Source organism: Panthera pardus, unplaced genomic scaffold (assembly GCF_024362965.1).
Source record: "Panthera pardus isolate Hobbes unplaced genomic scaffold, ASM2436296v1 HiC_scaffold_25, whole genome shotgun sequence".
NCBI classification, from domain to species: Eukaryota; Metazoa; Chordata; class Mammalia; order Carnivora; family Felidae; genus Panthera; species Panthera pardus.
In genome coordinates, this window is record NW_026526821.1 from 83,171,234 (window position 1) to 83,198,320 (window position 27,087).

At 36.7% G+C, this 27,087-nt stretch overlaps 1 long non-coding RNA gene across 1 annotated transcript in view; it reads left to right on the forward strand.

Annotated features, from left to right (window-relative positions):
* The window catches only part of LOC128773424 (uncharacterized), a 66,024-nt gene extending 39,148 nt beyond the window's left edge, over positions 1-26,876 (forward strand). The window contains exons 2-3 of the long non-coding RNA XR_008417650.1: positions 18,449-18,498; positions 26,813-26,876. This is a non-coding gene — a long non-coding RNA (uncharacterized LOC128773424). The remainder of the gene's footprint in view (positions 1-18,448; positions 18,499-26,812) is intronic.
* Positions 26,877-27,087: the final 211 nt, after the last annotated feature.

The window sequence follows — 27,087 nt, forward strand, 5'->3', positions numbered from 1 at the left end:
TGGGTGGCCAAGATGTGTCAGAAACCATGGAAAAAAATGTGAAAAGAAGACAAGGAGCACTTGGAGGTGGGCTGTCCTCACTTAGCTCAAGTTTCTGACTGAGCCCTGGGCATCCTGAGAGGTGGCTAAAGCAGCTCAGATTTTAGCCAGAGATGGTGCACAGCATGTGCACAGGCCTGGGAGTCAGGATGTCTGATGTGGGTTTGGGGTCCTTCCACAACAGTTTAAGTGTGAACCTCCCCTTCGGTGTCCTTGGCTGGGGAAGAGAGAACAAAGGGGAGGGAGACTTCCTTCTAATGAACTTGGACATACATCAGGAGTAGCTATTGGAGATTGGAGTAGTTCCGTGGATCAGTGTTATTACTAAAACTGCTAAAATTGGGGTGGTGGGGAGAGGAAAAAGTGGGATTTTACTTTCTTAATGCAAAAGACAAAAGGAACCTGATCCTCACTTTCTGACTGACAGAAGCCCAGAAATTTCATCATATCTTGTGCCCAAAATTCTGAAGGACACAACTAAATAGTAACCCAATTAGAGAGCATTTTGGGGGTTTTGATAATCAGTGTCCCCCCAGTTCCTAGTGGAGGCTTCAACATACACAGCATATGTAAGTAGTAGTATTTGTTGAATGATTGAATGAATGACCACAACAATCATGAGTGTCCCATGTTTTAGGCCACATACACAGCTAGCTTAAGTTACCAAAGTTACCACTGGCAGTTTATGTTGGTCTGATTTTAGGTTTAAAGCCTTGTTGCAAACTCAGGCATGATTTTTCCAAGATGACTGCCTTTGTATTGTAATTACTTGGGAAAGGGGGAAGCATTCTATTCAATTAAAACTTTTTGCTAATGATTTGGGAATAAAGGGTAAAAGTTTTTCAGTAAAATAAAATATTTCATTTATTCATCCATTTACTCATTCAAGAAATACTGAACAACCAGAAAGCTTTTAACAAAGTGGCAATATTAAGTCCATACCTATCAGTAATTATTTTAAATGTAAATGGACTAAATTCCTCAGTCAAAAGACAGGGTGGCTGAATGGATAAGAAAACAAGACCCATACATATTCTGCCTACAAGAGACTCACTTCATCTTTAAAGATACACATAGACTAAAAATGAAGGGATTGAAAAAGACATTCCATGCAAATGGAAACAGTAAGCAGAGGTAGCTGTACTTATATCAGACAAAATACACTTTAATCCAAAGACTGTAGCAGGAGACAAAGAAGGAATGCAATGATAGAAAGTCAATTCATCAAAGGATGTAACATTAGTAAATACTTGTGCACCCACCATAGGAATATGCATATATATAAAGCAAATATTAACAGACCCAAAGGGAGAAATAGAAATACAATAGTGTTGGAGGACTTTAATACCCCCACTTTCAACAATGGATAGATGATCCAGACAGAAAATCAATAAGGAAACATTGGACTTAAACTACTTGTTAGATCAGATGGACCAAACAGATATTTATAAAATAATCCATCTAACCAGCAGAGTACACATTATTCTCAAACACACATGGAACAGTCTCTAGGGTAGATCATATGTTAGACCACAAAACAAATCTGAATAAATTTAAGAAGATTGAAATCATATCAAACATCTTTTCTGACCACAATGGTATGAAACTAAAAATCAATTATAAGAAGAAACTAGAAAATACAAAAATATGTGTATATTAAACAACATGCTGCTGAACAACAAAAGGTCAAAGAAAATATTCAAAAGAGAAAAAAAATCTTGAGACAAATGAAAATAGAAACACAACATACTAAAAATTATGGGATGCAGCAGAAGTAATTCTAAGAGAGAAGTTTATTGTAATAAATGCCTATATTAAGAAAGAGAAATATCTTAAATAAATAACCTAGCTTTATACATCAAAAATCTACAAAAGGAAGAACTAAGTCCAAAGTTAGTTAAAGGAAGAATTAACAAAGATCAGAGTGGAAATAAATGAAATAGAGACAAAAAAGACAATGTAAAGTATCAATGAAACTAAAATCTGGGTTTTTTTAAAAGTTAAACTACACAAATCTTTAGCTAAACTTGCCAAGAAAAAAGAGGACTCAAATAAATAAAATTAGAAATGAAAGAAGAGATGTACAACTGATATCACACAAATACAAAGGATCATAAGAGGTTACTTTGAACAATTTTAGTCAACAAATTGGAGAATATGAAAGAAATGGATAAATTTCTAAAACAGACACCATACCAAGATTGGATCATGAAGAAATAGAAAATCTGAACAAACTAGTTATTGGCTAGGAGATTGAATCAGTAATCAAAAATCTCCCAACAAAGAAAGTCCAGGACCAGATGGCTTCACTGATGAATTCTACCAAACATTAAAGAAGAATTAACACCAATCCTTCTTAAACTCTTATAAAAAATAGAAGAGGAGGGAACGCTTCCAAACTCATTTTCCTGATACCAAAGTCAGACAAGGACACTACAAGAAAAGAAAAAACTACAAACCAACATCCCTGATGAACATAGATACAAAAATTCTCAACAAAATATTAGCGAACTGAATACAACAATACATTAAAAGATTCATATACCACATTCAACTGGGACTTATTCCAGGGTTGCGAATATGGTTCAATGTCTACAAATTAATCAATGTGATATAACACATTAACAAAATGAAGGATAAAAACCATAAAATCATTTCAACAGGTGCAGAAGAAGCATCTATTGGAAAAAACTCAATATACTTTCATGAAAAAAACTCTCAACCAACTAGATATAGAGGGAATATATCTCAACAAAGTAAAGGCATAGATGACAAGCCCACAGCAAACATCATAGTCAACAGTGTATGTTGATCTAAGAACAAGTCAAGAATGCCTACTCTTGCCACTTCTATTCACCATAGCACTGGAAGTCCTAGCCAGAACAATTAGGCAAGAAAAAGAAATAAAAGACATCCAAATTAGAAAGGAAGAAGTAAGATTGTCTTTATTTGCAGATGACATGATATTATATAGCGAAAGTCCCAAAGACCCCACTCCAAATCTGTTAGAACTAATAAATTCAGCAAAGTTGCAGGACACAAAATCAATGCGCAGAAACCAGCTGTGTTTCTATACACTAACAATGAACTATCAGAAAGAGAAATTAAGAAAGTAGTCCCATTTACAATAGCATCAAAAAGAATAGCATACTTAGAAATAAACTTAACCAATCTGAAAATCCTTTTAGAATTCAAGGCACTTCTTGGAAGCCTTACCATCATGATTATGATTTTGAATTTAAATAAGACATTAGCACCTGTACATACAAAGATGTTTGTCATTGTTACCAGAAGTCTTAGTCTTGGCAAACATTTAATGCAAAGCAGTGTAAGTATGGAAGATCTGGATTGAAGGACTTTGATGTGGTGCCTTATGGGCTGGAGCTGTTGATATTCCTAATGGCCAGTGTACTTCAATAGGAAGAATCCAAAGGCAAATAGTTCCCCTGTTTTCCCACAATCAGCACAGCAGGGGAGCTACGAGGAGCAATGGGCTCTAAGATAGACATGACTGAGGGAAATGATGGCAGGACTCTCATCTGCCTGATACTTAGCATTACATGAACAAAGCACAATGGTAAAGGTGCATCTCATAGGCCTAGTGTCTCCTGGACAGTGTGGTGCCAGTGTAGTCTTGGGTTTCAAAAGAAAACTGGAATCCATGTCTATATGGCATCAGTCACTGAAATAAAGCCCCTTATACAGAAGAATTGTGACCAAATGTGGGTGGCCTTCAAAATCTTGGATATTTAAAAAATTCTCCACAGACCTTTATAGGTAGGTAATCATTTCTGATTTTAAAGCCTGTCTTACAAAAGGAATAACAGGGCACAGAGAATTAAGGAAAACTATGGTTTTCCTCCATGCTTAGAATTTACAGCTACCATCAGTAAGTTTTTGGGTGTTCACTTAATCTAATGTTATTTCTCAAAATCGACATCTGTTATTTAATTTGAACTATAGAAAACTAAATGGCAGTAGTAATGCAGGTGTTACTATCTCCATTTTTTGGGGTGAATTAGCTTAGGGGGAAGAAGATTGACAGTGGTGCTAAGACCAGAAACATAATATTTGACTCTTCATTGAATGTATTAGAATTCTTCCATAGTGCTGGACCAAGAGTGCTTGGGCACACTTGAAATTATCACTGCCAAAACTCTAGTATTGCACTGTCCAAGACAGTAGCCATGGGCCACATGTGGCTGATAAGCACTTGAAATGTGGCTAGTCCAAACTGAGATGTGAAAAGTGTAAAATATATGCCAGAGTTTGAGACTTAGTACGAGAGAGAGAGAGAGAGAGAGAGAGAGAGAAGAATGTAAAATAGCTCATTAATATTTTATGTTGAAAAAAAAATTTTATGTTGATTATTTATTGAAGTGATGATATTTTAGATACATTAGGCTAGATAAAATTAAAATTAATTTCACTTGTTTCTCTTTACTTTATTGAATGTGGCTACTAGAAAACTTAGTCACAAAGTATGGCTCACAGTATATTTCTAATGAATAGTGCTCATCTAGGCACAGTAGCTTGTCTCTTTTTTGGAGGTATTAAGATAAAACCATCCACTTTCTGTTGCAGTGAAACTTCCCTAGCAATTGTACACCTTCCTCTCCAGCTTTCTTTCTGTTCTGAAACAGCTATAAGCAGGAACATCATGGCATACGTTTTCACATGCACCTATGACCTTGCCTGTTGGAAGAAATAATAGGCAAGGAGCTATGGTTACATTTTATTTGAAGAAAGTAGATGAAAATTATGGAAACACTAGCTCCATATTGTTTCTCCTTCCTTTGGTGTCTATATTTAAACAATCTAGGAATTTTCATCTCAGTTCATGACCAGATACTGTTCTAGAATGTTTTCCCACTTAATTTATTTTTCCCCTTAAACAAGAGCATGAATCCCCACTGCCTGTCCCTTGGCCACTCTTGACCTTCCCAGGGCAACATACTGGAAGACATCCATCACATAGGCACACAGAATTGAGAATAAGGGGGACCTCTGGATGTTCAGATTTTAGGGACTGACTCTAAGCTCTGGTTTGTAACAGGCAGTGGTCTAACAGGGTATTTACAGCTTAAGGGGGGGGGGGGGGGCGGAGAAAGAAAGAAAGAAAGAAAAAGCAAGCAAGCAAGCAAGCAAGCAGATTGCTTCCAGAAGCTGTGCATCTGCTGCCCGGTAAGCCTGCTGGTTTGACGCGCTCAGCAAAGTGCATGAAGAACTCTCAAATGTCACAGTGATTTGGTTAATTGGGTAAAGATAAGGGTTTCTGAATAGCAGAGTCAGTTTGCCATATTGGCCTGGCACTGAGGGACATGTGATGAAAAAACAGCTCGGCTGTCTGGATGCATCTGAATGCTCAGTTATTTCATAAAGCCTGCACTGTGTGTTTGGAATGCACATTTGCTCTTATGAATAACAGTAATTGTTTGGCTTGGCCTGCCTTTGTGTGACCGCCAGCTGGCAATGACTGGAACCGTGACACATGACACTCCAGCTGTGTCCACATGTTTCTGCCTTGCAGTATCCACTTATATAATTTGCTTTTTTGATCAACAGTTGAGCCATTTAAGGGAACTCATCATATTACACATGCCAACTACTTCTGTGCAAATACTTCCATTGCAATTTCAAAAGAAGATTTTCATTATTCCTTGCTTATTATGGTGATGTTGCGACTTCATTAAACATAGTGCAGTAAAAGATACATTCCTAATTGAACTTGAGTATTTTTCCCTTGAATACACATAATTACAAGACAATAGCTTAGCATTTAATCAAATGAACCATTAAAATAGTAACTAATGATGGTCTTACTATGACTGACAGACCTGACCCACTATGTTTAACTTTCTCCCCATTTTATTAGGCTTGCTATATTACTTGTTGAATCTAATTAGGTTTGTATTAGGGAACTGATAACTACCTGGGTTGTGGTAAAGAATCTTATCTGCTTGGGTGTTAAACTTTCTGTTATGCTACAATCTATTTTCTTCAGAGAGATTTGGAAGATCCAAGCAGAAATTGAACCTGACCCAAAATATACTTGTATTTTTATTACCTTTTCCTGTGAAACTGAAAACATTCACTTAATCCCTCCTTCCTGATACTCAAAAGTAGGGAACACACGCAGTTCTTTCAGCTCTTGGGAAAATTCTGAATTATGCAACCTTGGTAGCTTATGGCCCAGCCAGTGAAACTAGGATATTGTTGTTGCCTAAAACTCTTCAACTTCTTCTCTTACTATAGCTTGGACTTCATCAAATTGCTGAGTTGATTAAACATGATGAAATGTCAGAATAACTGACCAGAGAACCACACGTTGACAGTCTTTACAGCCCAGATAGAAAGGTACCTTACAAATACAATTCACTCTGGCTGCTTAGAGACCTACCTGGAGAAGGGAGGAATTTATTTCATCAATTTTTTTAGTACTCAGATACTCCTGGCTGACTTAAGAAGGAAGAACATTAGCAATATTGGGGGAATTAATACAGTAGCTATAAAAAAACTCAATGAGGGGAGAGGGGCATGGAAATGCCAAAGATCTATTAAATTAGTTGTCAGGGTCTAGTTCAGGGTCTGCCACTAACTAGCTGTGATGCCTTGGGCAAATAAATATCTTATTTCTGAGTGCATCAGGTGTCTGATTCTTAGACTGAGAATGGAAAGTCTTGTTCTTCCTAATAAATAGAGTCATTATGATGATCCAGTAAAGCAATAATCATGAAAAGACTTGAAAAGTATAAAATATTCTATAAATTCAAGATATTATTAATGTAGAAAGTATAATGGACATGGAAGTCAAAATAAAGAGATGTGTAAGTCTTATTTGGGAATATACTTCATCCAAAGCTGGAGAAAAGTGAGAAGTGTTAGCTGAATGGATATTGTTTCCTGAGTGGATATTGTGGACATTTGAGAGAGAAAAACAAGTTGGGAGTAGCTTGAAAATTACTCTCTGCCGACTTAGTATCAATAAATTTGGGAACTGGAAGAAACCAGAAACCTTATAGCTAACCCTTTTCATTTTACCAACAAGGAAATCACAGCAAAGGAAACTGAATTGCCCAGGGTCACACAGCCAGATGAAGGCACAGAGAGGAAAACCAGGTCTCTGGACACACAATGACTCCAGCCTTCACTAATGAACCTTGGAAAAAAGCATTATGTCAAAAGAAATGAACAAGAATTAAGAAAGTTCCAAAAAAATCTCTGTATTGCTGTGGGAAAATAAGAAGAGGTGAATGGATAAAGTGCCAGACATTGGCACATGAGATCACAAGACAATAAAAACCAGGATTAACAACCAGGAACAAAAGCTTGTCACATCTCTGGTGGGCTCTGATGAGAGACATGCTGGGACTTAGCAACCGGCTGTTGGGGACTGGGAAGAAGTGGTAAAAGACAGGACTGGTGTTGGAAGCTTTACCCGATCTGAAGAGTTAGTCCCATGGGGGGGAGGCCACAAAAAAGTATAGTAAACAGTCTCCCACTGGACACTTGCTAACATTTGGGGAGATTTGGAACTGGAGGGCATGGCACAGCGGTCGTAGCATCTAGGCAGCAGTTGATGCCTGAAGTCAGGAAGCCGACAATGTCATGGTTCTGGGTGGTCCATCTGCTTTGGAATAAGACCCCAGCCAGCAGCTGGAGTCACCAAAAACAGGGTCCAGCTCTTAGGGGAAGAAGTTTGCAAGAACTAGAATTGTCTCTGGCATATGTTGGGTGCAATAATGAGGAACAAGGTAAGATATCCATCTTGGAGCCAAGTGAGCTAGGACTCAGGGCAGACTTTAGTCTCAGAAGAATGGCTGGGGTGCAGATCATGTGAACTGGGAACAGAGTGCATAGGAGAAGGCATAGGAGGACTGAGATTGTCCCCAGTCCCACTCAGGATTCCAGGTTTAGGACTGGAGACTAGTTCTACTACTGTGGTTTAAAGCACTAGTACCTTAGGTCAGTCTGATTGGCTGAAAGACTACAACTGGAAAATCTACAGAGACTGCTACTGAAATATGACGAATTCAAGGCCTAAGGTAACTGGTCACTTTTTCTCAATTATGCAAAGGCCTAATTTCGGGTTATTCTCTAGTCTCTAAATACTGTGAGATCAGAGACTATGTCTATTTGTTTATCATGATATGCCAGGAACCCTGCACAAGGCCAGATACATAGTAGTCATTCAGTAAACATTTGTGGGGAAAAACTGAGTAAATATCCAGACTATTCCCTTCCTCTATTGGCCACTCCAGTATTATTTCTCTAGCATTAAGACATGACCAAACACTGATGATAGGCACCCTGCATGCTTTTTGAGAGTTCTCCAAGTCTGTAGCTAGAGCAGACTCAGAACTATGGTTTCAACAGAGAATCTTAACTGAAGTGACCATGTGATTGGGAGGAGAGGCTGTATGTCTTTCCTTCACCATCTTTTTGTCTTTTTCTTACTAAAAGATTTCATGGAGTTTAAAGGAAACTGTAGGAGAATGTAAATTTGTACCAAGGAGAATAGAATACCAAATGGTTGAACAAGTACATATTTTCTCTTTAGTGTTATCAAGAGGGAGGTATCAGGAGAGAAGAAATATTTCAGATTTGAAAAGCATCCAAAATCTCAGTGCCTTATTCAATGTGGCTGAATGTCTTAGGAAGCAAAATTTATTTATTTATTTATTTATTCATTCATTCATTCATTCATTCATTCCGTATGCTTCAATTTCTCCACTGCAGAATCAGGATAAAAATCATAACTATTTCCTAGGGTTGTTGTAATGATTAAAAGAGCTTATAAATGGGGCGCCTGGGTGGCTCAGTCAGTTGGGCGGCGGACTTCGGCTCGGGTCATGATCTTGCGGTCCGTGGGTTCTAGCCCCGCGTCGGGCTTTGTGCTGACAGCTTGGAGCCTGGAGCCTGCTTCATATTCTGTGTCTCCCTCTCTCTGACCCTCCCCTGTTCATGCTCTGTCTCTCCCTGTCTCGAAAATAAATAAACGTTAAAAAAAAATTTTTTTTTAATAAAAGAGCTTATAAATAACAAAACATTACAAGGAGTTCCTGGCACATAGTAAGTCCTCAATAAAGGTTAGCTATGTTCATCATTTCCATCATCACCACCATCACCATCACAAATGACTCACTTGCACAGAGAATAACATACCTGAAGACTGTGAGCTCAAAGTGGGTGCTCAAGAAATGTCTGTTGGTTAGCAAAGAATGTATGCATAAAGTCCAGCTGAGCCTTGATGGATAAAAAAAGGGTGGGGGGAGAAAGCCAGTGGCAATATGGAAAAGCATTCTGAATAAATGGAAACCAGTTAGGAAAGATGCAGGAAGGGTGTATTTATGGAAGGCCTCCTGTATATTCCTGAACATTCCTGCAGAGGACTGGAATAATATGGAGCCATGAAGTGTGGTTAGTGGTTGGGTAAGGAGATCTTTGAAAGCCAGGCTAAGATAGTTGGACTTTGTTCACAATTCCTTCCCACACCTGAGAAACAATAAACACTTCACAAATGGCAGCCAATCTGTGTCTAAGAAATTATACAACAGTTGCAGTTTGAGTGAACACTCCATGTATTTAAAAATGTTTTTGCTTTAAAATTCATGATTATTATTCATTAGAAGAGTAGTATGCAAATATTCTACAAATTTATAAAATAGGGTCTTCCTCCTATTTGGTATGTGGAAAAGCAGAACAATTGTTACTCTGCTATATTAACAGGAAAAAGATAGATAATCTACAAATCATAACTTTTCTTGAACCTATGCCAGAGCTGAGGTTGCAGGACAAGCATGTAAGGAAAGACAGGTGCTTCCAGTGAAAAAGAGGGTTACAAGCACTGACTTACCTGTACAGAGCACAGGAGTAAGACAGGATAATCATATAAATGGGTAGTAAGATTTTAGCTAATATTTTTAACGAATTGATAAAAGCTGAATGTGGGCTACTATGAAAACATAAAATTACCATGAGCCACAGAATACAAGAGTAATTCACACCCAATCTCAGGATCCTCCCAATCAATTTTACCCAGGAACTTGCCCAGGTGCTCATGAGAAAGAATGAGAACAGGGCAAGAAAGCAAAGAGAGCCTCCATTCTAGTGCAGGCTGGTGGAAAGGAGCAAAATTCACTGTGAGATAGGCACCAGGCCCTGCCCAGATCTCTCTCCCCTAAGGAAAAAACCTTTCAACTTTCCTATGATGTAAGAAGGAAACGTCGATCCTTAAAAAGAATTACAGAGTGATGGAAATGCTTACAATGAAAGTAATAATACAATTTACTTTTTTCTAATCTTTAAATGCTCTAAAATAAACTAAGTCAAGTATAGGAGCGATTATAGAAGTATAAAATAGTAGTAATGTAACCAAAACAAGGTAGTATTGGTAAAACCTAGACACCTAGGTCAATAGAACAGAACAGAGAATCCAGAAATATATCCATATATATATGGCCACTTAATTTTTGAACAAGCTACAAAGGCAATTCAATGGTAATGTAAGCTCACCACAAATTCTCACCTAAGATTATTATAATAGCACCATACCTAGGTTTATCTTAGTAAAACTGCTGAAAACCAAAGCCAAAAAGAAGAAACCTGGAAAGGAGCTGGAAGTAGAAAAAAAAGACACATCTTTAAAAGGGCAACAATAAGATTTGTGACTGACTTTGAAACAAAAAAAAATTTGGAAAAGAGAAGATACTGACATCTTTAAGTGTGCAAATAATTGGAAATCTGGAATCTATATGCACATAAAATATTTTTCAAAAAATAAATACAAGATGCTTTTTATTTTGTTTAGGATCTAGAAGGACTCAAAAGATTGTTGTTCCCACAGTAACACTAAGAATAACACAGATGCAATAAAAATCATGTTTTTATTATTTTACCCAGCTAACAAATAATACTACAAACAAGGAATCATTGATAAACCTGAGCTCTAGTGGGAAATTATTTCTTCATAACTGAGCAGAAATCCATGGAAGTTCCCATATGTAAATTGGGACCATTCTGGGGACAAGTGGATAGAAGAACCCGCCTCTCCTAATCAGAGAGACTTTGCATGGATGAGGAAAAATAAGATGAACTTTAGAATACTATTTAAGTTGGCAAGACATACTGGAATCTAGAAAACCCTCAAATGCAAAAACAAATTTGGTAAACCTTATAAATAATTCCCCTTACCACGTCCCTGAATTTTTGCCAAGAAAGCAACAGTGGAGGGGGTTTGGAAATCTAATATTGCTCATTTTCATAATAATTGGATTCTTGGGCCCTTGAATCCAAAGGTAAATCAAATTTATCTTGAATGTCAGCATAAATCCATTTCAGTGCCAATACTGAAAAGATTAAAAAAAAAAAAAAAAAAAAAAAAAAAAAAAAGCCTGCTAAGGAAATTAGAAGTTGAGCTATTCACAAGTGAACTCAATGTAATTAAAGCTGCTATTCAGTTTAGTGCTAGGAAGACTCCAAATAATCAACCCTTAACCCTAACTGCCAAACAGAGAAAAGGGATTTCAGTCTCTGGTAAATAAACAAAACAAAATAATATACTTTTGTCACCACTGTTCTTTTGTTCACATATCTAGAATGAAATTGTAAAAGTATAAAGCTTGCAAAAAAAAGAAGGAAAATGTAACAATAATTAAAAGAAAACATAGTCAATAAAAGCAGAACAATGGATGACATAATTACTGAAATTAGTAGATAAGAACTTTTAAGACATATATATGTTAAAGAATTTACAGGAAAAGATGGATACAATGGGTGAAGCGATACAGTATTTCAGAAAAGCATTATAAAAATGTAAATATTTTAACTGAAAAGTACAATTTCTGGGTTAAAAGATCCCTCGAATAGGCTCATAGCAGACTGGACACTGGGTAGTATAGATAGAGTAAACTTGAGGGCAGGTCAGTAGAAGTTATCCAAACTGAAAAAACATAGGATAAAAGATTATAAAAAGGGACAGAGCAATTATCAATAATAATTCATATTATCTTTGAGGTAATATCAAGCAATTTAGTGTACATATAGTGGAAAACCCAGAAGAAGAGGAAAGAAAGAATAAGGAAGAAAAATGTATTTGAAGAAATAATTACCAAAATTTTTAAGTTTAGTAAGAAAGAAGAAAAAAAAATAACAGCTTCCAGATCCAAGAATTCCAATGAACTCTGTGCAGGATGAATAAAAACAAACAAAAACCATACCTATACATATCATTATCAAATTACTGAAAACCAAAGATAAATAAAAAGTTGCAAAATCAGCTAGAGGATTCTGAATTATATACTGGAAAACAAGGGTAAGAAAAATGATTGACGTCATATCAGAAATAACACAAACCAAAAGACATCTCCAAAATACTAAAAAAAAAAAAACAAAACAAAAACATACCAAACTAGAATTATATATTCAGTGAAAATATTTTTTTCAAAAACAGAAATTGAATAAAGTAACTGTCAAATAAACAAAAACAGAGAATTTGTCACCTGAAATCCCATCCTACAAAAAAATGAGTTACATACAAGAAAAATGTATAATTTAATATACAAAATATACAAATTAGATAAAATTATACATGTATGTAACTTGATATGTATGAAAGCAAAATATGATAAAACAGCCTGAAAAATGGAAAGGTAGTAAATGGATGTATATTGATACAAAGTTATTATAGTTGGAGTGGTATGACATTAGTTCAAGGTAAGACTGATAATTTAAGAATATGTATTTAATTCCTACAGAAATCATTTTAGAAATTGAAACAAAGATGTATAGTCAAAAGAAGACAGAAAACAAGGAATAGAGGAATAAGGAATAGGTAAAGCTAATAGGAAAATATTGCAAGATGATAGACTCAACCAAATCAACAATTATAATAAATGTAAATGGAATACACACTGCAATTAATAAGTAGAAATTTTTAGACTTACAAAAAGGCAAATCTCAACTATATGTTTTTTGAAAGAAATGCACTTTAAATACAATGGTATGGATTTTTTTAAGTAAAAGGGTAGAAAAAGTCTATCATGCAAATACTATCACAAAAAACCTGGGATGACTATCATTATCAGACAAAATAGACTTCAGGGGAAAAAAAAGAGTATTACCAAATACAAAGAAATATATTTAATAATGATAAATGGTTTAATTCATCTGGAAGCTATAGATAAGTATGCTCCTAATAACAAAGCTTCAAATTACAGAAGTCAGAAATTGATAGAAAATAAGTGACAAATAGATATATCCACTGTTGAGTTGGGGATGTTTTTAAATTTTTTTTTAATGTTTATTTACTTTTGAGAGAGAGAGAAGGACAGAGCAGGAGAGACAGAGCATGAGTGGGAGAGACAGAGACACAGAATCTGAAGCAGGCTCCAGGCTCTGAGCTATCAGCAGAGAGCCTGACACAGGGCTTGAACTCATGAACCAAGAGATCATAACCTGAGCCAAAGTCAGATGCTCAACTGACTGAGCCATCCAGGTGTCCAGAGTTGGGGATTTTAACACGCCTCTTTCAGTACTTAATAGAACAAGTAAAAAAGTAATCTGTAAGGATATAAAAGACTTGTACAACACTATGAACCAATCTGACCTGATGTTAACTTGTCACGTTAACCTGATAAAACACTACAACCCATAATTACAGAATCCACATTTTTTTTCAAATGTAAATAGAAACAACAGTCTCCTGGGCTAAAAAATAAGTCTCAATGAATTTCCAAGAATTAATATCACAAGAAATGTGTTCTCTGACTATAATGTCATTGAATTAAATGTAGAGAAAATAAGATATCTAAAATATTCCTACATATTTGGAATTCAATAAACTTCTAAGTAAAGTATAGATAGAAGAAACCATAGTAAAACTTATAACATATTTTAACTTGAATAATAATGAAAATAGAACATATTAATATGTGTAGGAATACTGAGGGAAAGTCATAGGTTTAAATACTTATTTTAGAAAAGAAAAATAAGTTTTGTATCACTGACCCAAACTTCCCATGTAAGAAGAGCCAATTAAGCCAAATATAAGCACAAAAAAGGAGATAATATAAATAGATAATAGGAGAAATTAATAACATAAAAAGCAAAGAATAGCAAAAATCAACAAAACCAAAAATTAGCTCCTTAAAGGATCAACAAAATTGATGTATCTCTAGTCAAAATAAAATAAGAAATAGAACAAAATAAGAAAATAGAATAAAATTTAAAATAGAGAAAACATAAGTTTTCAATTTTGAGAATGAAAGAAAGAACATTGCCACAAATCTTACAGACATTAAAAAAATAACTAGGAAATATGAAAAATGTTTGCCAATGAATAGAGCCAACTTAGATGACATGATCAAATTCCTTAAAAATACAATTTATGAAAATTGGCTCAATAGCCTTGATTTGTCCCACTTCTGTTAAAAGAATTGAATTTGAAATTAAAAAGCTTCTCACCACCAGCAACACCAACACCACCACCAACAAAAGACCCAGACCCAGATGGCTTAATTAAGTTCTATCAAAAATGTAAATAAGAAGTAATATCAAACTTTCTAAATTTTTTCAGAAAAAAAAAGAGGAAAAACAATTCTAAATTTATTTTATGAACCCAGTATGAACCTGACACCAAAGGATGATGAAAGCATTACAACCAAAAATTGAAGGCTAATATTTCTTAAGAATATAGGTTTAAAAATATTTTTAAATATTAGCAAAATGAATTGCATAATATATAAAAAGAATAATATATTATAACCAAATGAGGTTTATTTCAAGAATTCAAGGTTGGCCTAACATTAAAAAAACAATCACTGTAATTTATCATATTAATAGTATAAAGGAGAAAAATGTGTTAATTTCAATAGATGTAGAAAAAGTATTTGACAAGATTCAACATCTATTCATAATAATACCTCTCAGAAAATAAGGATTAGAAGGAACCTTCTTCAGTATAATAAAGACTTTGTGGTGTGTGTTGTGTGTTTAAAACCAAAGCTAGCATCATGATTAATGATAAAACATTGAAAATATTTTCCATAAGAGAGAACAAGGTAAGAAAGTCTCTTCTCATCACTGCAAACTAATTCATTACTTAGTTAATTTTAAAAATAACAAAAAATAAAACATTAAAATTGAGATGTAAAAAGTAAAGCTATCTTTTTCACAGATTACAAATTTATGAAGAAAATCCAAAGGAATTTTTAACCTGCTAGAACTAAGAATTAAATTTAGCAGTGCCATAGGGTACAAGGTCAGTATGTGAAAATCAATTGTATTTATATTTACTGGCAAAAAATATTTGGAAAATGAAATTTAAAGAACAATGCCATAATCAAATTTTTAAAAACATATGAAATTATTTAGGAATAAATTTAACAAAGGGAGTGTAAGCCATTTACTTTGAAAGCCATAAACATTGCTGAACGTTATTAAAGAAGACCTAAGTAAGTGGCCTAAAATTAAAAAATAACAGGAGAATGAACAAATAACTTATGGTATTTATACAATGGAATACTACACAGCCATTGAAAGGAATAAATTGCTGCCACATGTCATAGCAAGAAACACAAGATCACACTAAAGAAGCTAGACACTAAAGAGTGTATGTGTAAATGTTTTGTATATAAAGTTCAAAAAAGGCAAAATTAAATTATGATGATAGACTTCATTAGAATGGCTACTTTGGGGGGTAATGACTGGAATGGGGCATGGGGGGGGTTGTGTTTGCTGGTAATGTTCTATAACTTGATCTTGATCTTGAACTAGATACACAGTAAATACAGTTTTTTCACTTTGTAAAACTTCATGTAACTGTGACATTCAAGATTTGTGCACTTCAGTTATGCATGTTGTTCTTAAACTAAAAACTTAGAAAGGAAATACCATCTCTAGGCAATGAGCCCATGCAGAGAGCCCACATGGGGAGGCCACAGCCCAGCTGAGGTCCCACTGACAGATAGCATCCATTGCCGGACAAATGAGTGGAAATGTCTCTAGAGGATTCCATGCCTCAGCCTTCATGCAACGAAGGCAAACTGTTGCTGAGTTCTGCCCAAATACATGACCTACAGAAACCATGAGAGATAATAAAATGGTTGTTGTGGAGTGATTGTTTTGCAACAAAACTAATTGTAGGAACATCAGCTGGCAGTGCCACTAGCAGTGGTGAAAATGACTATTTCACTGTCACCTGTCCCTACAGCCAAAGTCACCATCTTCAAAAGTCTTTGCTGATTTGGTCACAGAAAAATAGTGCCTTACTTTATTCTATTTTGTTAAAGTTGAACTTTTCCTACATATAAATTAATTAATGGTGTTTTTCTTTGGGATTTCTAATAATTTATATCCATTGTCCATTTACCTTTTGGGAACTCTGTGCTTTAATTGACAATTTATGTGAATTCCTTCTGTAATAAAAAATTGAAAGGCCTTTTGTTTTTTTTTCAGACGGCAAAAAGTTGAAGAATCAGACACAAATTCTCTATGAGACTCAGAACACTGAACATTTGGCCAATTGCAGTAGAGTAGCTTGTTTTCTCCTTCACTGATTTGCTGAATGGTGTTCAGCCCTTGATGTGGCCTTGGTTTAAAGCAGTAGACATGTCCCCAAGAGGATATTAAGCTAATGATAGGAGGCTCTGCGATTCTTAGAAATGAGAATAAGATGCTTTGCAGAGTATTTGGTGAACTCAGTAAATGACTTGAGCATAGGGAAAACTACTCAGTTGAGACTTTGACTTGATATTAAAATAGTATTCAGTGTTTCTTCATAAATTCCATTTAGGGCAGAGGAAAGCAAATGTGTGATAGAATCAGGAGCAGAGCTTTTTCTGTGAAATCTTAGGTTTCATCCTTAGAATTCATGCAAAGTTTGTATTCCATTTTTTCATGTTTGTATTAATATGAAACAAATATTTTTTTTGCCCCAAATCATTGAGAAAATTAGAAGCTAAAGGGAGAAGTGTCATGCTTATTTATATTAAGCTTTTGGCATCCCAAGCACATTGCCATATCCACCTGAAGATACTTGTACCACAGTTTGAGAAGCACAGAATGGTTATGCTACACATCATAAATAGTACTATAATATGATTATATCTATTTTTTTATTCAGATATGTTATTGCAGTTATTAGCCTAAGAATAGCAAAACTGGACCCTCTTGCTTTTTGTTCACGTAATCTTTGTTCATTTATTCATTAATTGCTTTATTCAACAAGTATTTATTGTCCCCTCTGGACCAAGCACTGCTGTCATTGCCAAGATATGTAAATGGACTAATCAGATAAAAAGTCCCTCTTCTTGTGGAGTTTACATTCTAGTGGAGAAAGACGATAAGCAATAAACATAATAAATAAGCAAATGTTAGTCATAGTGGAAACAAACAAAAAAAAAGAGTAGAGTGAAGCTATTGGAAGTTTGGGATGTGTGTGCCCTGGATGGAGGGGAGGTAGAATACAGTGATGAGGTGATTTGAGCAAATACTTGAAAGTCCTGAAGGAGAATGAGTGAGAGAAAAAGAGTAAAATAGGAAGCCAAAGGTATTTGGGGCCAGATCACATAAATCAATGTAAGGACTTTCACTCTGAGTGAAATAGGAAGCCGTTTTAGGGTTTTGAGCAGAAGAGTGACATGGTCTGATTTAACATTTCAGGAAGACTACACTGACTGCTGTGTCAGGGAGACATGTGCAGGAGCAGGAAAACCTGTCAGGAGTGTATTGAAATATTCCAAGCAAGAAATTATGGTAGCGTAGAACAAGATGGTGGGGAAGGGTCAGATTCTGGATATATATAAAGGTAGGTCAGACAAGATTTGCTTACAGATTTCATGTTGGAGAGAGAGAGAGAGAGAAGTCAAAAATGAGTTCAAGTTTTTTGGCCTGAGCAACTGGAAGATCAGCTAAGATGGGGAAGACAAAGGTGCTAGGGTAGGATCAGGAGTTCAGTTTTTAACATGTTGAGTTCAGGATGTCTATTAGACATCCTAGAAGAAATATGAAGTATAGAATTGGGTATACATGTCTGAAGTTTGAGGGGTCTGTACTTAAGATGTAATTTTGAAGTCACCTGAACATGCAAAGTCTTTAAAACCAGTAGACTGGAGTAAATTACCAAGGGAGTAAGTATAGAGAGAGGAGAAAACCAAGGACTAAATCCTGGGGCACTCCAAACAGGAGAATGTTGGGAATAACAGGAAAAACTAACAAGGGAAAGTAAGAAAGAAAAAAATAGTGAGGTAGAGGGAAAATCAAGAGAAAGTGTTGTATTGGAAGTTAAACAAAGGAAGTTTCAAGAAAGAGGAAGTGAGTCCTTGAATGAGACCCAACAGCACTGTTTTATCTGTGAATTAAACATGGCCTCCAACTCCTTGTTTATCCTCCTTTCCTCTCCCCTATCCAGGTAAGAAGCACAGAGGTGAGCAAAATCATCTCAGTGGGATCCATCTAAAGGTAAGACAACCCAAGAAAATTTGGCCATACAAAAGAGATAGGATCCTAGCCTTCAGAATTTATTGCAAAATTTGGGGTTTATTTTATGGAAATCAAAAATAATTAAGTTGTGTGGAGAGATCATGCTACAGTCTTTTTAAGGCTACCCCTACTCTCTTAAGCATTTCTCTCATGTATGTGGTGTGAAAAAGTACAGAAGCCTACAAGGTCTTTCTTGAGGGAACAGAGGTAGTTAGATTAAGTAGAAACATTCTTCCATACCTGGTAGACCTACTTACTGAAAAGAGACTCCATGTGGGCCTTGTTTCCCACAAACACCTGTCTCCTGCAGTGTCAGGGAAGTGTGTAAAGCAAAACAATTTTTACTGTGTTCAAAGAAAATTTCTACACAACTCTGGATATGACTTGAGAAGGAGCCCTATTATCCAGGTGTGAACTTCATCTCCTTGGAGGAAAAATCCCTGGAGCTGGGATCAAAGGCTGAGTCTTATAGGGAACAATGAATTGTAGATGGCCTTACTCAGACCATTTAGCTTTGGTGAGCTCATGAGAGCAGGATGTGGAACAGCAGCAGTGGTGGTGATTTGGAATTCTTTCCCATACAGTGGGCTGAACTAGAGTCCTAGAGCACGACGGTCAGTTCTGGGAACCACACGAAATGAGGGAGAGTGGCAAACTAGGACAGCTTTGGAGTACCACTGACCATGGCAGCAACCCACATTGCTGAAGAATGATTGGAGGAATAGTCATGGGTTATTAATCTGGAATACACAGACATAAACTAAGTAAGGTGTCTATTTTATAGCTAGGTGCACATGTGCATTTTTCTGATTACCCACCAAAAAAAAAACCACCCAAAAACAAAAAAACAATGTACACCAAACAAAGGGTGTACTTGAGATACTTATCCAACTTAAGATAGAGATGTTGACAAGATTCCAGAAATCCTCTTCAAATATTGGAGAGTAACACCATATAAAAGGATTAGACTTAACTTGGGCAGTGTGTTCTAGCAGGGCAAAACAGATTTGGGTTCAAATGCTAGCTTTGCCACTAATTATGTGTCTTTTCACACTTAATTTAATCTCCCTGGTTGTCTATTTATTTGTTTGTTTGTTTGTTTGTTTAAACTGGAAGATAATATTTATCTTTAGAGGGGTCATGACAATTGAAAGTAAAGTTTGTAAGACTTGGGGCATAGTAAACATTTGTGAAGTGGTAACTAATAATATTACCCTGTGTAACACCTGATACCTGAGTCAGGACCAATGGTTAAAAGCCATGAAGACACAGATTTGAACTCACATTTTGTTTTAATATAATTTGAACTATTTTTTAAATGGAATAAACTGTTATACATGGAACATCGTTCACAGTAGATCACATACTGGAACACAAATCAGCCCTCAACAAGTACAGATCAATATCATACTGTTCATATTTTCAGACCACAACACTGTGAAACTCAAAATCAATAACAAGAAAAAATTTGCAAAGACAGAAAATACTTTGAGATTAAAGAACATCCTACTAAAGAATGAATGGGTTAACCAAGAAATTAAAGAGGAAATTAAAAATTTCATGGAAGCCAATGAAAATAATAACATGACAGCCCAAAACCTCTGAGATGCAGCAAAGGCAGTTATAAGAGGGAAGCACATAGCAATCCATGCCTTCCTAAAGAAAGAAGAAAGATCTCACGTACACAACCTAACCTTACAGCTTAAAGAGCAGGAGAAAGAAGAGCAAATAAAACCCAAAGCCAGCAGAAGATGGGAAATAATAAAGATTAGAGCGGGAATCAATGATATCAAAATAAAAAAACAAAAAAACAAAAAAAACAGTAGAACAGTTCAGTGAAACCAGGGGCTGGTTCTTTGTAAGAATTAGCAAAATTGATAAACCCCTAGGCAGATTGATCAAAAAGAAGGAAAGGACCCAAATAAATAAAATCAAGAATGAAAGAGGAGAGATCACAACCAACACTGCAGAAATACAAACAATAATAAGAGAATATTATGAACAATTGTATGTCAAAAAATTGGGCAATCTGGAAGAAATGGACAAATTCCTAGAAATGTATACACTATCAAACTGAAACAAGAAGAAATAGAAAATTTGAACAGACCCATAACCAGTAAAGAAATTGAATTAGTAATCAAAAATCTCCTAAAAAGAGTCCAGGGCCAGATGGCCTTCCAGGGGACTTCTGCCAAACATTTATACAAGAGTTAACACCTACTCTTTTGACGCTGTTTCAAAAAATGAAAATGGGAGGAAAGGTTCCAAACTCATTCTATGACGTCAGCATTACCTTGATTCCAAAACAAGACAAAGACCCCACTAAATAGGAGAACTATAGACCAATTTCTCTGATGAACATTCCCTACCAAATTTGATGGAACCAGAAAAGACCCCAAATAGCCAAAGCAATTCTGAAAAAGAAAGCCAAGGCTGGAGGCATCACAATTCCAGACTTCAAGCTGTATTACAAAGCTGTAATCATCAAGACAGTATGGTACTGGCCCAAAAACGGACACACAGATCAATGGAACAGAATAGAGAACCCAGAAATGGACTCACAAACATATGGCCAACTAATCTTTGACAAAGCAGGAAAGACTATCAAATGGAATAAACACAGTCACTTCAGCAAATGGTGTTGGGAAAACTGCATAGCGAGCAACATGAAGAACAATGAATCTGGACCACTTTCTTACACCATACAAAAAAATAAACTCAAAATGAATGAAAGACCTCAATGTAAAACAGGAAGTCATCAAAGTCCTAGAGAGAGAGCAGGCAAAAACCTCTTTGATCTTGGCCACAGCAACTTCGTAAACATGTATCTGGAAGCAAGGGGAACAAAAGCAAAAATGAACTATTGGGACCTCATCAAATTGAAAGCTTCTGCATGGCAAAGGAAACAGTCAGCAAAACTAAAAGGCATCTGATGGAATGGTAAAGATATTTGCAAATGACATATCAGATAAAGGGTTAGTATCTAAAACCTATAAAGAACTTATCAAACTCAATACCCAAAAAGCAAATAATCCAGTGAAGAAATGGGCAAAAGACATGAATAGACACTTCTCCAAAGAAGACATCCAGATGGCCAACCGACACATGAAAAAAAAATGTTCAACATCACTCATCATCAGGGAAATACAAATAAAAACCACAATGAGATACCACCTTACACCTGTCAGAATGGCTAATATTAACATCTCAGGCAACAACAGATGTTGGTGAGGATGCGGAGAAGGAGGATCTCTTTTGCATTGCTGATGGGAATGCAAGCTTGTGCAGCCACTCTGGAAAACAGTATGGAGGTTCCTCAAAAAATTAAAAATAGAACTACCCTACAACCCGGAAATTTGCACTACTAGGTATTTATCCAAGGGATACAGGTATGCTGTTTAGAAGGGACATATGCACCCCAATGTTTATAGAAGCACTAGCAACAATAGCCAAAGTATGGAAAGATCCCAGATGTCCATCGATGGATGATGAATGGATAAAGAAGATGTGGTGTATGTGTGTGTATACACACACACACACACACACACACACACACACACACACAATAGAATATTGCTCGGCAATCAAAAAGAATGAAATCTTGTCATTTGCAACAATGTGATTGGAACTAGAGTGTATTATGCTAAGCAAAAGTAGTCAAAGACAAATATCATATGACTTCACTCATATGTGGAATTTAAGATACAAAACAGATGAACATAAGGGAAGGAAGCAAAAATAATAAAACAGGGAGGGGAATAAAACATAAGAGACTTTTTTAATGTTTATTTATTTTTGACAGAGAGAGACAGAGCATGAGCAGGGGAGGGACAGAGAGAGAGGGAGGCACAGAATTTGAAGCAGGCTCCAGGCTGTGAGTGGTCAGCACAGAGCCTGATGCGGGGCTTGAACTCGCTGACCATGAGATCATGACCTGAGCCGAAGTCTGAGGCTTAATCAACTGAGCCACCCAGGCATCCTAAATCATAAGAAATTCTTAAATACAGAGAAAAAACTGATGGTTGCTGATGGGGTGTTGGGTGGATGGATGGGCTAAATGGGCAAGGGGCATTGAGGAAGGCACTTGTTGGGATGAGCACTGGGTGTTGTATGTAGGTGATGAATCACTGGATGCTACTTCTGAAATCATTATTGCACTATATGCTAACTAATTTGGATGTAAATTAAAATAGATAGATAGATAGATAGATAGATAGATAGATAGATAGATAGATAGAATAAACTGTTTTATGAGATTCAAAGCAACCATCTCTAAGATATTCATGTACAGACTAGATATCTACAGTTTTCAGAGATATTGTAAAATAATCATTGTTACTGCTAGGGCTGGAGTGGTTTAACTAAATGGTTTAGAGGTCTTTTCCAAAAGTAAAAATGCTATTGTAGGCTTCAGCCTCTGATACATGCCTCTTGTATTTATGATCAATGTTTCTTGCACTTCTATGTGCCACTTATACCCTAGAAATATCCTCATATTCTTCCGAAGACTGAAGTGATCATAAAGTGTTTCTAAACCATAAAGCATCATCTACATATAGGGGATTATTTTCTGAATTTAAACCCAGCAGTCCATATAATCTCTTACACTAGGTCTTCACTTCCTCCTGCAGATCCATATCCCTTCTTTTCAGTTAGAGAATTGGGAGCCACCCAAGCACAGATTATCTCAATAGGGCTTGTTTTGCATATTTAAAGTGTTCAACTCCATAAACTGAAGAGGTGAAATCATGGCTGTCTGTTGTGTCTGATTCATCCAGAGGCATTTTTTTTCTGTCTGCATCATTTAAATGGAAAATCTTTATTGACCAATTGTACCAAGTGAGTGCCAAGTCATTCTGCTTTGCCTCAGATCCCTGTCCTACTCATGAGATGGGTCTGAATGTATAATTTAGATTCTATCATAAAGAGGAGCAAATAGCCCAGATGAGAATAACCAGAGAGAATTAAATTAAGAGGGTATTAGAGATCCAAGCCTGGATGAACGGCCACTGATTTTTGTTGGATAATTAAGTAGACCAGTCAGCTAGGAAAATACTTTGATTCTAACTATTTGTGTAACCGATATGTAAGCCAATAGCCAGGACCATAGCTGAGTGGTATGGATAATCTCAGCAGCCCAGGCCTGCTCTGAGTGGCCCAGCTCTGACATGGCTAAGCATCTCTACAGTCTTGGCTTTGCTTCTCCAACTTCTGTGCCCTTCAGGGTCTTCAGCTGAAAAATGAAGATTGGAAAAGATGAATTAAAGGCACCTTCAATCTTCAATGCATGTTGTCTAGTTATTTCTACTCAAATTCCTGGATCTGATCTGAGCTATTGAAACATGCTAATCTAACCTTCTTATGATAAACAATCATAGAATATGGGCAGTCGCCTCAGGCTTCAAACATTGGGGACCCCATATAAGGCAGTGGCTCAGAAAGACAGTCCTTAGCAAAAAGGAGAGCCATCTATATGCTATCACTTGAAGCTCTTCTAACTTCAGCCTGAGATCACTCTCTCCTTTTCCTCTGGTCCCCAAGGCAAAGCAGATGGACTAGTTCCCCTCTTCTAATTTTATGTGCTTGTCCTGTGTGTGATCTTCATACACCGCAGGTTTGCTTTCAAGCCTGTCTTTGATTTATAAGAAAGTCTTCTGGGTGGTAGTATGGAAATAAGGGACACATAATATGACTTGCTCTAAGCTCTACATGCCCCAGAGATAGCTCCAAATACCCAACTCTTAGAGACAATCAATCTTAGAAACAGTTCTCTTTTTCTAGGTATCACTTACTACCTCCTGACATTACATTATATATTTATTTGTCTATTTTCTGTCTCCCCCACTAGGATGTTAACTCCTTAAAGTCGTGGATGTTATCTCTCTTATTCACCAATACATATCCAGGGCTAAGAAATTATACAAAAAAATTGTTACAGATTATAGGAGTATAGGATCCAAGGCCCTCTGTTTTCTCACTTTCTTTCGTCTGTCTTCCAAGTACTCCATGGAATACTAAAAACTGCCCACAGGTGTATCTTGTTCCTTCACAGAGAAGAAAACTTAAAACCAGAAATTTTTAGTGTTTGTCTAAGGCCACAAAGTCAGTTTATGGCAGACGCTGGAGGCTCTGCTCTTGGTATGCTTTCCACTCTGCCAAACCACCAAGAAGCTTTTACAAGCAGATAAATCCATTCCTCAGGGACGCTTCCTATTTGTTTATGCATCAAACAGGAAATTCATTTCTTTGTAACATTTTTGTCACTGGTGCCCAGCCCAGAGCTCCAGATGTCCATCATTTCCAGTCTCATTTAAAGATCTGAGGTCACATGCCTTTCCTGAGTCCCCACCCAGGGCCATTTATTCCCCCAAAGGAGCTGGAGACCAACTGTTCCACTCTCTGCCCTCCCCTCATTGCCTCTGGCTCTCTTTGAGCCACCAGGGGACAGGGTGGATGATGGGGCAGAGCCTGAGGCAGTCCTGCTGATGAAGAAATCTCCCAGATTGCAAGTCCAGCTGTTAACACGAATGACAGTCAACCAGAAGGAATTCCAGAAACAGATGCCTCAAGCTCCCAGTTATAGTGACTAGGAAGGGGGTTCAGTGCCAGGACCCACAATTCAGTCTTTCCTTTGTTGAGGAAGCCTATAGCCTAAAGATCTGTCAAGAGTAGAGATCTTCATATCGTAAAAGTGCCAAAGACCCAAAAAGACCCCTTAAGAAGAGATGGCTTTCGACTGGGAGGAAGTGAGAGGGATGAAAGAAAGAGGATTGCTGGGTTTTTACCAAGCAAGCTGGTTCCTATTTAAAATATAAAAGATGAGAAATGTGGGCATGACAACAATGACTGTTGTGACTGTTTTAATTAGAGAAAAATCAATAATATGTGCCATGGATGAAAGATGGTTTGGCTGTGTTTACTTCCACCGCCTGTTGCTCGTAAACGTGCATGCACAGCCCTGTCAGTTCATCTCATGCAACCTCCATGTCCTTTGCTGATAGACCAACCAGGGTGGGAAGCAAGGAGACTGTCACAAGGAGCACTCTGGAGGGAAGAAGTAGAATGCCTCTCCTGCCACCCACTGGGAACCCTCCTCCCAATTTCCACTTTAAAGAGGTGATATACAGAGAAGAACTGTGAGTGAGGGGTAGGAAATGCAGAAGGAAAAAAGAAATCTTGGGAACAGAAAAAAATGAGAACAGTCAAAAAAGAACAAAACAACAGACTCACAGGCATTGCAGTGAGACTGCCACACACAATGGCTTGCTACTGCTTAGACATTTTGGAGCTCAAAATAAGTATATGTTGGTCAAAAGAGATAATTGGGTTACTTATGGATGTGGTATTATGGTTGATTTTTATTTTCATCTTTATACTTTTTCTCCATTTTCCATTTTTTTCTATAATCAGCATGTATTATATTAGTCCCCCAAAATGGCTCTGCCACATATCAGCTGTGCTTTCTTGAGCAATGGTCTTAACCTCTTTGTGCCTTAGTTTTCTCATCTGCAGGATGTGCATTAATATACCATCCTAGTTTTTGTAATACCTATAAAGAGCTAACCACAATTTTAAGCATAGAGTAAATACTTAACAAATGGCCACTGTTGTCATAAAAAGGCATCTTATTTTTCAGTAAGCTAGGGAGAAGACTTAAGTTCACCAGAAGACCAAGCATGTCATCAGAAAGGCCTCCCTATCACTTTAGTCTTCCTTCCAACCTTTGCCACTGTATCAAACTTTACTTCCTAGGTGGTTTTTCTGAAAAGAATCAAAAGAAGCACCAGCTACCCATCCCTCACTCAGCATTGCTGAGTTTGGAAAGTGGGTCTGAATCTTCCAACGTACTGGCCCTGTGCTCGCAGTTGGAGAGTCTCCCCTTCACCACACACAGCTTTTCCCAGGCAAACCTCTACTAAGGTTTAGATCAGCCATCTCATTGTAGGCATTTGAATTCTTCAGTGCTCCCTCTGAACTTACGTCTTTTTTTGATCGGTGTCTCATTGAGAACATTGTCTCTTAGCCAGATAGACCAGTTCCCTGGGCCTCTTTTCTCCAAACAACACCAAGGGTTGGATGATGTAACATTACTTCCTCCTGGAATATTCTATGTAGTGGTCAAAGTTATTCTGTTTTTCTCTGAAAGCCAACATACTACTTCCCTCAAGTAGTGTTTTACACCTGTATTTTAAGGCTGATTTTTTACTATGTAAGATGCTGTATATATTTGTGAGTAATTTCATACATCATCAACATATGAGAGATGAAATGTTGGTCCTCATTGCCTTTCTAGGTGGGAGTATGTGAAGTCTGAAGACACAAAGACCTGACAGAAATAAAGCCAAGACCCCCTTCAGGTATGTCCGTGCAAAGTCAAGTGGAGATCCAGAACACAGAGGCATATGTATGTCACATTTCCTACAGGACTTGTTGTGACATATAGCCAGGAACCTTTTATTAAGCTCAGCATAGAAACTGAGATATACCCAATTTGTCTGACCGTAGGCAAAGCAGAAGGTTGTATTATAGTAAAAATATTACAACATAGTTCATTCTCCAAACAGCCCT